The following is a 14,398-nucleotide window of genomic DNA, read 5'->3' as shown; positions in this document are numbered from 1 at the left end:
TATCATGACAGATCCATGGCTGAGATGCCATGACTATTATCATGGATAAATCTATAGCCAGGAAACCAGGACTGTTTTGATGTACTGCTCCATGGCCAAGACTCCATGATTGTTATCATGGAAGTCTCCACTGTTGGTACACCATGACTTATATCATGTTATTATGGACAGCTCCATCGCTGGGACACCAGAACTGTTATTATGCTATCATATACAGCTCCATTGCCAGGAAACAATGACTGTTATCATTTTATCGTGGACATCACCATGGCCAGCACACTATGATTTCTATCATGTTATCATGGACAGTTCCTTGGCTGGGACATCATGACTATTATAATCGATATCTCCATGGCTGGGACACAATGGCTGTTATCATGGCCAGCTCTATGGCTGGGATACCATGAGTGTTTTCTTATATTATCATGGACAGCTGCAAGTTTGGGACTCCATGACTGTTATCATGAATGGCTCTATGGCTGGGACACCATGACTGTTATCATGTTATCATGGATAGCTCCATGGCTGGAACCCCATGACTATAATCATGGCCAGCTACATGGCCAGGACAACATGACTGTTATCATGTTATGATGGACAGCTCCATCACCATAACTCCATGACTTTGATCATGTTGTCCTGGAGAGTTCCATGGCCTGTACTCCATGATTGCTATCATGGGCTGCTTCATAGCTGGGACACCATGACTGTTATGACATTATCATGGATAGCTCCATGGTGGGGACACCATGACTGTTATCAAGGTCAGCTTCCTGGTAAGGACACCATGACTGTTATCATGGACAGCTTCTTGTCTGGGATACCATGACTATTATCACGGTAGGCTCCTTGGCTGGGATACCATGACTGCGATCATGGCCAGCTCCATCCTGCGATACCTTGACTGTGATCATGTTATCATGGACAGGTTCATGGATGGGACACCATGACTATTATCATGAATGCCCCCAATGCTGGTTCACCATGATTCTTATCACATTATCATGGACAGCTCCATTGCCAGGACACCATAATTGCTATTATGGACAGCTCCATTTGCTGGACAACATGACTGTTATCATGGACAGCTCCATGGCTGGGACCCCATGACTATTATCATGGACAGCTCCATGGCCGGGACACCATGACTGTTATTATGTTATTATGCACAGATGCAAGGTCAGTACAACGTGACTGTTATCATGGAGAGCTTCATGTCTGGGACTCCATGACTGTTATTATGGACAGCTCCATGGTTGGGACACCATAACTGTTATCAGGGATGGCTCCATGGCTCAGGCACCATGAGTGTTAACATTTTATCATGGACAGATCCATGGTTGGGACACCATGACTATTATCATATTATCATGCACAGCTCCAAGTTTGGGATACCATGACTGGTATCAAGGACAACTACATGGTCAGGAAATCATGACTGTTATCATGTAATCATGGACAGCTCCATGGCCAAGACTCCATGATTGTTATCATGAACAGCTCCAATGCCAGGACTCTATGACTGTTATCATGGACAGCTCCATGACTGGGACAACATGATTCTTATGATGGACAGCTCCATGGATGGAATTCCATGACTGTTATCATGTTATCATGGACAGCTCCGTGGTCTGGACATCACGACTGTCATCACGTCATCATGAACAGTTGCATGGCTGGGAAAACCTGACTAGTATCATGTTATTATGGACAGCTCCATGGCTGGGACAACATGACTGTTGTCCTGTTATGGACTTCACCACATATGGACACCATGACTTTGATCATGTTGTCATGGGCAGTTCTATCCCTGGGACACCATGACTGTTATCATGAACAGCTCTGTGGAAGGGACACCATGATTATTATCATGTTATCATGGATACCTCCATGTGTGGGGCCCCATGACTGTTATCACATTATATTGGACAGCTTCATGGCCTGGACAACATGACTGTTATGGACAGCTCCATTCTTGGGACACCATGATTGTTGTGGACAACTCCATGGCCAGGACACCATGACTGTTATGATGTATAGTTCCATGGCCAGGACTCCATGACTGTTATCATGTTATTATGAACTGCTCCTTGGCTGGGAAACCATGACTGTTATCATGGAAAACTCCACACCATAACTGCTATCATGTTATCCTGAAAAAAGCCTTGGCTTGGACACCATGACTGTTATCATGGACAACTTCATGGTTGGGACACCTTGACTGTCATCATGTATTCATGGACAGCTCCATGACTGGGACAACATGATTGTTATGATCAACAGCTCCTTAGAAGGGATTCCATGACTGTTATCATTTTATCATGAATAGCTTCATGGCTGGGACACCATGACTGTTATCATGTTATTATGAACAGCTCCTTGGGCTGCACACCATGGCTTATATCAAGTTGTCAAGGACAGCTCCATTGCTGTGACACCATGACTATTATCATGAACAGCTCCATGGATGGGACTCCATGATTGTTATCATGTTATCACAGATAGCCCCATGGGTGTCCATGAGTGTTATCACATTCTAATGGACAGCTCCATGGCCGGGACACCATGACTGATATGATGCACAGCTCCATGGCCAGGACACTTTGACAGTTATCATGTTATCATGGACAGCTCAGTGGCCAGGACACCATGACTGTTATCATGTTATCGAGGACAGCTCCATGGCTGGGTCACCCTGGCTATTACCATGTTATCATGGACAGATCAAAAGCTGAGGCATCACGAATGTTATGACACTATCATGCAAAGCTCCATGGCAGGGACACCATGACATTTATCACATTATCTTGGAAAGCTTCAAGACTGGGACACCATGACTTTTATTATGCTATCATGGACAGCTCTTTGACTGTGTCCCCATGATTATTATTATGTTATCATGGAGAGTTCCATGGCTGGGACACCATGACTGTTATCATGTTTTTATGTACACCTCCATGTACAGGACACCATTAGTATTATCATTCTACAGCTCCATGGTTGGGACAGCATGACTGTTATGAGCAGCTTCAGTGCTTGGACACCATTGACTATTATCATGTTTTCAAGGGCACCTTCATGGCTGGGACACCATGAGTGTTATCATGTTATCATGGACAACTCTATGGCTGGGCTACCATTACTCTTATCATGCTATCGTGGAAAGCTCAATTGCTGGGACACCAAGAGTGCTAGCATGAACAGCTCCATGACCAAGATACCATGATTGTTATCATGTTACTGTGGACAGCCCCATGTCAGAGACACTATGACTGTTATCATGGACAGATTCATTGCTTGGACACCATGAGTGTAAATGTTATCATGAACAGCTCCATGCTCAGGACACCATGACTGTTATCATGATATCATGGACAGCTCAGTGGCTGGGACACCATGGCTATTATCATGTTATAATGGACAAATCCTTGGCCATAACACCATGACTTTTATTATGGACAGCTCCATGACAGGGACAACATGATTGTTATGATGGACAACTTCACAGATGGGATTCCATGACTGTTATCATGATGGCTCCATGGCTGGAACACCATGACTGTTATTATTGACAGTTCCATTGCCGGGACACTGTGACTGCTATCCTTGACAGCTCCAGGAAAGGGACACCATGACTGTTATCATGGACAGCTCCATTGTAGTGACACCATGACTGTTACCATGTTATTATGAACAGCTCCATGGCCTGGACTCCATGACTGTTATCATGTTGTCATAGACAGCTCCATGGCTGGGACACCATGACTGTTACCATCACTATGTCTGATTCATGGATCATGGAAATCAAGCCAATGCCCATATGCACATGACCCCCGAGCCCCTTCCCCAAGCTCCAAACTCAGTTATTTTAAAAAAGCATCATTTGTACTATGGTCTTATGATTTCAAGATGTGACATTTAGATTTCTACCTTTATTCAAGAAAAGACATGATGGTCATGGTGGGAACACTATGGTGGACACTACACCAGGACCAAGTGACACAGCAAGGCTTCACTTATGTTAGACACACCCTCTGTCTAGTAGAAAGATGAGCCTCAGAGGACAGGGAGGCCACATGGGCTTTCATGGGATGCAGATTAAAATCAGTAAGGCCTCAAATGGGCTCAAATGAGATGGAGAGACACAAAGGGAGAGGAAGAGAACAGAGAGGACAGAAGACTTATAGAGAACGTAGGTTTGGGTTATCTCTGTGACTTCTGGAGGCCTCAGTCATGGAAGGCTCCTGGGAGGATAAGAAGGGGACTCAAGCAGAGAGTCCCTGCAGCAGATGGGACAGAACCTGATGATGACACCCTCTAACTAAACCAGTTTCTTAGCAGCGGGAGGGCAACAGCAATTTACCCACAAATATTTCAACCCAAAATTTACCCTCCTAAGGTTGAGGACAGGAGCCTGTCAGAGACATCCTTTGAGGGACTCTGCCCAGCAGCTCCTAAAAGACAGATGCTGAGACTCCCAGTCAGACATTGGGTGATGCAGAGGGAGTCCTGGGGAATAGTGGAGGAAACAGAAAAGGACCTGGAAGTGACAGGAACTCCACAACAAGGTCAAAGTGCCACCTAATCTGGGCACAGATGAGATAGCTGAGCTGGAAGCATCAACCAGGGACTATGTATGAACTGCACCTAGGTCCCCTACAAAGACATAGCAAATGGGCAGTTTAGACTTCATGTGGGTCCTGTAATAGTGGAAGAGGGGGTTGCATTAGACATGGACTCACTGGCCAGCTTTTTGATCACTTACCCTGGAGTGACTGCCTTGCTCAGTCCAGATGCAACTTGATGAGATTGGGTGGATGGAATAGAGAGATTCCCTTTTCTGATGAGTTGTCCAGGGGGAAGGTTGGAAGCATGAGACTGGGACAGTGAGAGGGAGAAATGGGGCTACAACTAGGCTATAAATAGAATAAAAAATAAAATAAAATATTAACTATAATAAAGTAATTTTGGGGTAGCCTTGGTGGCAGCTCTGCAGTTGGCAGCATTCTGGCTACTGCTCTGAACACTAGGATGTGTGATTTCCTGAACCCCATCTACTGTGTCAGGGATCAGCATGAGGACCCAACAATAATAATGCAGGAGCCACAGATGACAGGATGACCTCGGGGAGTATGTGATCAGCACCACCGTGCTTTTAGGGAATTATACATCTCATCACTCCCTTTTCAGTCACAGAGGTGGCTGGTCACATGATGCTCCCTCTAGCTGTCCTCCTCAAGCAGCTGTAGCTTCCAGTGCTACTGGGGACTGTGGCTCTTCCTTGGAGGTCTGTCATTGGTCAACATCCCTCCTTGCACATATCCCCTGCCTCAGAAGAGAGGCATTGTGGGGGACACAAAATGAACACCAGGCTCCTGACAGTCTCAGGCTCCTTCAAACACTGGTGTACTGGAGATCCAAATTAGTGCTTCCCTTGTGTCCTGTGGCTAATTGCTGAGACAGTTTTGTTACATGGAAAGGAGTATTCAAGACAGACTCTTTTGGCCTCTCTGAATCCAATGTTGATACCCAGCTCACTGATGAGATGGAATTAAAAGATAACGTTATCACCACACCACACTACCACATTTACCCAAAGTTTAATTCAGATGGATTTGGGATGTTTTTATTTCCTATGTTCTTCCTCTGATGAGTAAAAAGCTATCCCCCAGCACCTTCATTCTCTCTGTTTTACATGTATCTCTTGTCCCTCACAACTGGTAAATCAAGATGATCAAATGTATTTGTCTCTCTACATGTGTAAAATGGTCCATACTGTGGGCTTCTAGTTCTCTCTGGACTCCCCTGAGTGGTTTCAGTGACTGGAGAAGTGTACAGTAGTTACAGGTATGGCAAATTGGAAAGCTTAGTTCAGATGTTCAAAAAGATCTCATTTTTTTTACTCTAGAATAACTTCTACTAACACATGTTTAATTGAGAAGGTTCTTTAGAGGGTCAGGTCAGGATTTATATCTCTATCAAGTGTTTATATATGTATGTATGCATGTATGTATGAATGTATGTACATATGCTTGCATGTCTGATCTATCTTTCTTTGTATATCTCCAACTATGTATCATGTATACTTCATCCATTGTGTTCTATCACTTATCTATCTATCATCTATCTATCTATCTATCTATCTATCTATCTATCTATCTATCTATCATCTATCTATCTATCATCTTTTATTTATCTATCTACCTATCATCTATCTATGTATCATCTATCATCTATCTATGTATCTATCTATGTATCTATCACCTATCTATCTATCTATCTGTCTATGAAGGCAATTTATTAGATTGACTTATAGTGTGTAGCGCAGCATTTCTAACAATGGCTGTCTACCAAAAGAATGTCTAAGAATGAGTAGGTCTTCTGGAAAAAGGGCTGCATGTCACAGCTGAACTGCAGTATATTCCAGAATTGAAAAGTTAGCTGCAATGCCTGGTAGGGGAAGGATTGCTGTAAGAGTGAGCAGAAGCAGACAATGGTAACAATTTTCAGTCTGTGTCCTTTATGTTGGTCGCCAGCATGTGGTGTGGTCCAGATTAAAGGTGGGTCATCTCATCTCAAATGATGTCTATTTAATGTAGTAACTCCATGCCTCATAGATCTGAATGAGAAATGAGTCTTTGCGTTTCAAGGGATTTAATAAAGAAACAAAATTTGCAGAAATGTGACTACTCTTTTAGATTCAGTTAATTTCGGATGTGGTCAGGTTAACAACCAAGAATTGTTTACATGTTGTTCTAATGTGTTACAGCTGCTATTTGGTGCATGACTCAATAATAATTTTAAAGACTTCACTCTGGCATCTCACGTGTGCCCACTGGAACATAGCCATTGTTCTGGAATCATCACCTAGGCCTAATACTCATGGCATAAGAGTGTCTACAGTGGCTCACTGCATGAAAATTACAGAGTTGGTGGCCGATAGATATGCCCTGGCAAAACCAGATGAGCACTTAAACAACTCCCTAGTTCTCCAGTTCAAGGGAACACGTACTTCTCAAGATTGATAGTTCCATTTTGTGGTATATTAAAGGTGGAGTGCAGCCAGAGAAGAAGGTATTAGCGATGGGCATCATTGATCTCAACACAGAAAACTTTGCCATCAGCTTGATCTGGGTGACTCCAAAGATCCTTCTCCTGATGTGGCCACTGAGCTCAAGGCTGTGTTCACAGACTGGCAGCTCTTCTGAAACTCTTGTATAACAAGAGAAAGGGGTGAGGAGCAGGCAGTGATCCACTAATCTCACAACAGCCATCTGAGGTGGAGATTCTTTTTGAATATCCATGTTTGAGAGTATTTGGGGATGGAAGCCAAGTTTTTTTTTTTTTATTTTCACCATCATAATCATACATTATCTGCAACTGACACCATAAAGATCAGTGTGGTTCCCCAGATCACCAGTCTGGGCTGATGTTTAAAGCACTTCTATTTCAAATATTATCAGGTGCCACAACTACATGACTGTCTGAAGGAATTGACTTAGCAAGATCTGGAGACATGTAAAGAAAACAGAAAGGCAGACCTTACTGTTTCTTTCATGCAGTTCAAGTCCAGAATGACATCTTCATCTGTGGTTTGCATAGAGGAAGAAATCTCACAAGAAAGACCCTGAGCTATCATGCCCAGAACAATGGAATACATTTATGCTTGATTTTATTCAGACTAAGCTACAGTGGGTTTGTGGTGATTTGTGATTTGGTAGCAGCTATTCATCATTTCAAAGCAAGGTGATATGTAGAAACAAGAGTGTTAAAGACCATAAAAATTACAACAGTGCATCAAATCTATGCATTCCTGCACTGAAGGGGAATTGTGTAGCACATCTGACATTTTACTCAGGCTTTTTACATAGAATGAAGATTGCACAAGGTTTGTTTTTTATGTTTTCTTAGGGGTGTTTTGATTTTTGGCTTTGTGTTCTTCTGTTTTTTATTTTTTGCACAGCATCATGTTAACTCAAATTATTCAGTTTTCTCAGTTATTTATATTTAGTATACGTAGTAATGTATTAGAGAATGAGCATTGTCTACAGATTATGAACTTAAGTCTGAAGGAGGAAACTGTGTATTACAAGCATAAAAAAAGTGGATTTATATCTTAAAGAATTTGAGCATATTCTGCATACAACACAAATTTGGCATCTTAACATAAACTGCCATAAGTGCTTTTGGGGAAATTTTACAACATTTTGATAAAGCTTTAAAGTTTTTGTCAATGATATGAAAAAAAGAGAAAGAATCTTTACAATAACTTGTTTTCCTTAAGGTTGGCAGTCACTAACATTTGGGCTTCCTCAAAGAGAGATAAAAGTAAAGCTTTTATATATTTCATGTGGATTTCCTTAACCACCTTTACTATCCTAAGACAAAAGATGTCAAAGGTGATTTCTGACACATAGATTAGGCTATTTTTAGACATCCCTTCCATTTGAGGACATCCTATCTTGAGTCATAGGTGCCAGGAGGCCCTGTGTGAATATTAAGGCTCCCAGGCCTAAATTGACCACATATCTGAGTAACTCACTGATGGTGAAGATGGGAATTAATAACTCTGTGGAATTTCCCTATATATAAAATGGGACGAATAAGTGCAAGGATAACACTGAATGGACATTAATCTCCTGGACTGTTTAAAGTGGGTTCAAAGGAAGCAAAGCATGAGATAGGAATTCCAAGTGTACAAGAGCCCAACAGTCATCAAGGCTTCATGCTGAGCAAGAGCCTGTGACTGACAGAACTTCTTTCATTTGGGGCATTCAGCTCTTCTCACGATAATGCTCTCTCTGATACAGTTTCCAGTGACTTAGAAGAAGAGTGCTGATGACTGAATCTTTCCAATGGATCACATCAATGATAACACTAAAAAGTAAAAACATAAAATATGCCATATGAAAGCTTTCTGCTTGGTTCTTTAAAAAAATATTTTATCTACACTTGGGGTTCAGCCAAGGCAAGCCCCACATCCTGCCAGGAGAGCTCATTTGACTGACATGAAATCATTCTCCTTTCTGATTTCATTTCTGATTCAAAGCACACTTCCCATGCATTCCCTGCCTCAGACCTGCCTTGGCAAGACAGGGCTCATGGGGTAACAAAGACACCATAACTGCAAACCCATCTTGTTGATGTAATTTCCCAAGCAGCATATCTACTGCCTTCCCCCTTTTACCTTTTAGGAAGCAGAATCCACAGAATGTTCTGGAATACTGGGTAGCTGGTAGTGTCTGCTGGCAAGGAAATCCTTTTATAGGCTCCTCAAAATTCTACCTGTGCAAGATAATGGCAAATACTAGAATCACTGAAAAATTTTGACTCCTTTATTTCTGTAAATGACTTAGCACATCCAGAAGTATGTTTTCCTTATTTTTATAGTCAAAGATATGAATTAATGGAAGATCCAATTATTCTGATGTGTAAGTATTGTGTCAAAGATGATGTTCGTTCAAGCAAAGTATCTCCACACAATAATTTGAACCCAAATTAAGTCAATTTTATCCAGGTACAACACTGAAAAAAGAGCAGATACAAAATGCACATATCCATGATTCCTCATCTTTCACAAACATATTGTTCTGTGGTCCTGGGTTGTGAAATCAGCAGGTCACACATAGTAGACAACCATCATTCTAACACCAAGTTGTATTTGTCCAGTTACAAGCAGAAGTTTAATTCCGTGTTCACACTCTTTTAATTGTGAAGTATTATACATAACTCCCTATAGAAATGAACACTGTGGAGAAAATATGAAAGTGATTATGATGGTGCCATCTCTAATACCTGCTCAACTTAGCATTCTTTTTTTGTGCATGCTTATATTGATATATATTCAGATAGTTAAAGAAGTTCTGTATGTTTTTGTTTTACATAAATGGGCAGACTGTGTTCATTAGGTTTCTTTTGTCTTCTTTCTTCTAAAAGGTTATAAAGATATGAAAATGTTCTAGTAAGGATCATGCAATTATCCACTACAATAATTTGAGCATCCCCCTCCTTTTGAAACACTCATTGAAGTTATTTATAATTGTTCTGTTTCGCAAAGAAGGATGCAGTAAGCATCACAGTCGATCATATTTCAAATGCTTCTTTAACCATTGGCTCCAAGTTCTGAAATTTCTATTCAACAAGTAGGAACAGAGCAGCATTTGAAGGCTACAGTCAAATAGTGTCCAAAAAAAACTTACAGTCTGGACTCTTGCAGACTGGACTCATGGCAGATCTGAAGGCTTCTTATACATATTGAAATACTATGGACAACCCAAATAATGTATCTAGAGCACTTCAATAAAATGCTGAAAGAGCAGGGACCACTGTGAGGACTTAGTGCTCCATAAACCATGACCCATAAGTTTTCCAGCACTTCCATTATATACCTGGCTTGATATTTATGCTTGTTCTACCTCATCTCCAGATATGCTGGGGCAAAGGATTGGATCTTTAGACTGGTTGGCTTCCTTTGTAGTTTGTTGTCTTTGGGTTCTGGAATAATCCTTACAAGCAGCAGAGGTGGCGCCTCTGAGAATTTGAAGATAAGCTTGTTCAGGTTTGTGCATCAGACTGTGGGAAGCTTATTGCATCAGGAGTTTAAAATTTGTAGTTCTGTGATCAGGATTCTGGTGCATAGCCCTGTTAACCCAAACTGGACCATTTCACCTGAATTTCTGTGTGCACAGACTCTGATATTACTGGCAATGCTCATAAAACCTGTTGTGATTTTTTTTTCTCAGCAGCTGTTAGGGTCAGCATTGTCAAAGCCCCAGGACATGAGATTCAGATACCAGACTGCAAGGGCTCTGTCTTCATTCTGGTTGTCAGCAGCCTTTGTACCGTTACCTCTGTGATCAGGAAATGTGAAGTAGATCTCTATGGAAAAAACACCCTTGACTTGCCATCCATCTTTCCAGGAAAGGAAGCAGGCTGATAAAAACAGAGCACTCATGTACTACTGACAGGTAACATGATGTCCATCTGGTCACTCTTTGGTGCAATCGTGTTCCTCTTTGAGATTAAGTCATTGAACATCCAGAGGAACCTGAAGAGCAGCATTCTTCAAGTCCATTCCAGAGGTCTGAGATAAGAGTGTTGCATTTGCAAAATATGCCAGAATGCCCTGCACCCACAAGACACTCTTGTAGTTCTCTATTCATTTAAAGTAAAATATCTTTGATTTTGAGATTGTGTTGGAATTTCAAATCTTCTCTGACTGTTGACTGTGTTTCTTCTTTAAAGATATCCACACCCTAAACTCTGCATGCCCAGATGATGTATTTAGAATATGCCAAATCCCTAAAATAAGCAAAAATCCTGGTGAAATGAAAATGTCATAAATCAAAGAAGCAAATCTGAGGTGTGAGGTTTGTTGTTAACGTGAAAAGCAACACACTGGAATAGCCTCAATCATATGTGTTGTGCACAGAGCAGAATGTGAGACCTTGTCACTGCTGAAAAGTCTGCTTTCTTTGGAGGGCAGGAAGGGCAACTGTGCACTGAGAATTCTTAGAACCTCAGTAAAAGTATTCCCATGAAGACTTGATGCTTGGTGGGAACCACTGAGTAAGATGCAGGCATTTTTCTGGTGTGTGGAAGGTCTCTTCTGGTTAGAGGAGTACACTGTGCATGGCTGAGTCCCAAGTATGCCCCGGGATCCATTCAGTCCAAAATAGAAGACAGGTAAAAGCCATGACATACCCTCTCCCATTTGGAGAGATGGTGAAGGGAGCTGGTGTCTGGAATCCAGTGTCTGTGTTTCTAAGGAGAGTTTCTGAATCTTATTGTCTCATTGGGATTTGGCTGGAAAACAGTGTTTCCCCAATGAGTAGCTCAACCCCTGGGGAAAGTAACTACATCTGTGTTCCCTTAAAAAGTAATTTTTTCACTTGGTCTTCCTCTCTTATTCTCAGCATTCATGAGAGTGTGAGAGATGAGATCTTAGTTGAAGAAAAAGATAAAGTACCAGCTAAGCCTCCTCTGGAGACAAGTCAGTCACACATCCATGTAAACTGAAAGACAAAGCTGAGAAATCCATTGGAACACTGGAGAAAGGTTTTAATGTGTTAATGTTTTAAATGTATTTTAAGGCAAATCTCCAGGTTGTGGTGCACGTACAGCCAGGCCTGAACTTCCTTCCAAACACAGCAAGAAAAAGAATCATGAATGAAAAATTCAAATAAACCCTTAGGGAACAGGAACAGGTTAGCAGTCAAGTGATTCCAAATCCGTCTTGTGAGTAAGAACAAGGCTTTAGTTTTTTTATTAAATTTTTATTTTTTATATTAATTACAGTTTATTTACTTTGTATCCCAGCTGTAGTCCCCTCTCTCATTCCTTTCCAATCTCACTCTCCCTCCCTCATCTCCCTGCCCCTATCTAAGTCCACTGATAGGGGAGGCCCTCCTCCCCTTCTATCTGAGCTTAGCATATCAGGTCTTTTTAGGACTCTTTGCAATGTCCTCCTCTCCTCTTTGCAAAGCTGCTCCTCCCTTGGGGGATGGGGAAGTCAAAGAGACAGCCAAAGAGTTCATGTCAGAGACAGTCCCTGTTCCCTTTACTAGGGTACCCACTTGGATACTGAGCTATCATGGGCTCCATCCAAGCAGGGGTTCTAGGTTTTATCCATACATGGTCCTTTTCTGGAGACAGTCTCACAAAATACCCCTGTGACCAGAGATATTTTGTCCTTGTGGAGCTCCTGTCCTCTCCAGATCTTATTAACTCCCCCTTATTTCATAGGATTTCCTGCAATCTGCTCAAGGTTTGGTTGTGAGTCTCTGCATCTTCTTTGATACACTGCTAGGTAGAGTCTTTCAGAGGCCCTCTATGGTAGGCTCCTGTTCTGTTACTTGTTTTCTTCTACTTCCAATGTCCATCCCATTTGTCTTTCTAAGTGCAGATTGATCATCTTACCCCAGGTCCTCCTTTTGTTTGTTTATTTTTTATTTTTATGTCTTTTTTAAATTTTTTAATTAATTACACTTTATTCATTTTGTATCCCCCCATAAGCCCCTCCCTCCCCTTCAGATCCCACCCTCCCACCCCTGTCTGCATGCGTGCCACTCCCCAAGTCCACTGATAGGGGAGGTTCTCCTCTCCTTTCTGATCTTAGTCTATCAGTTCTCATCAAAAGTGGCTGCATTGTCCTCTACCGTGGCCTGGTAAGGCTGCTCCCCCCTCAGGGGGAGGTGATCAACGAGCAGGCCAATCAGATTATGTCAGAGGCAGTCCCTCTTCCCATTACTATGTAACCCACTTGGACACTGAACTGCCATAGGCTACATCTGTGCAGGGGTTCTAGGTTATCTCCACGAATAGTTCTTTGTTGGAGTATGAGTCTCTGGGAAGTTCCCAGTGTTCAAATTATCTTGTTCTGTTGCTCTCCTTGTGGAGTTCCTGTCCCCTCCAGCTCTTACTATTTCCCACTTCTTACATAAAATTCCATTCATTCTGCCCATCAGTTGTCCATCAGGCTCAGCATCTGCTTTGACAGTCTATACTGCAGAGGCTTTCAGGGGCTCTCTGTGGCAGGTTACAAGGTTGTTCCTGTTTTCTTCTGGCTTTCAGAGGCCCTCTGTAACAGGTTCCCAGGTTGTTTCCTATTTTCTTTTTCTTCTGATGTCCATCCTTTTGCCTTTCAGGATGGGGATTGAACATTTTAGTTAGGGTCCTCTCTTTTGCTTAGTTTGTTTAGATGTACAGATTTTAGTGGGTTTATTCTATGTTGTATGTTTATATGAGTGAGTATATACCATGCGTGTCTTTTTGCTTCTGGGACAACTCACTCAGGATGATCCTTTCCAGGTCCCACCATTTACCTGCAAATTTCATGATTTCCTTATTTTTCATTGCTGAGTAATACTCCATTGTATAGATGTACCACAGTTTCTGCATCCATTCTTCAGTTGAGGGGCATCTGGGCTGTTTCCAGCTTCTGGCTATTAAAAATAAAGCTGCTACAAACATGGTTGAGCAAATGTCCTTTTTGTGTACTTGAGCCTCTTTTGGGTATATGCCTAGGAGTGGTATGGCTGGATCTTGAGGAAGCGCTATTCCTAGTTGTCTGAGAAAGCGCCAGATTGATTTCCAGAGTGGTTGTATAAGTTTACATTCCCACCAGCAGTGGAGAAGGAACCCTTTCTCCACAACCTCTCCAGCATGTGTTGTCCCTTGAGTTTTTGATCTTGGCCATTCTGATGGGTGTAAGGTGAAATCTCAGGGTTGTTTTGATTTGCATTTCCCTAATGGCTAATGAGGTTGAGCATTTCTTTAAGTGCTTCTCTGCTATTGGATATTTCTCTATAGAGAATTCTCTCTTTAGCTCTGTTCCCCATTTTTTAAGTGGATTACTTGGTTTGTTGCTTTTCAGCTTGATTAGTTCTTTATATATATT

General features: G+C 41.8%; 2 pseudogenes; both read left to right on the top strand.

Annotated features, from left to right (window-relative positions):
- The first annotated feature begins 6,914 nt into the window (after positions 1-6,914).
- Positions 6,915-7,430, top strand: LOC129676271 (galectin-related protein-like; annotated as a pseudogene).
- A 2,631-nt stretch (positions 7,431-10,061) lies between these two features.
- Positions 10,062-11,092, top strand: LOC129676270 (uncharacterized; annotated as a pseudogene).
- Positions 11,093-14,398: the final 3,306 nt, after the last annotated feature.

Source organism: Psammomys obesus, unplaced genomic scaffold, assembly GCF_907164565.1.
Source record: "Psammomys obesus unplaced genomic scaffold, mPsaObe1.curated_primary_1811, whole genome shotgun sequence".
Lineage (NCBI taxonomy): Eukaryota > Metazoa > Chordata > Mammalia > Rodentia > Muridae > Psammomys > Psammomys obesus.
Note: the sequence above shows the minus strand (reverse complement) of the source record. Positions and strands in the feature narration are given on the sequence as shown.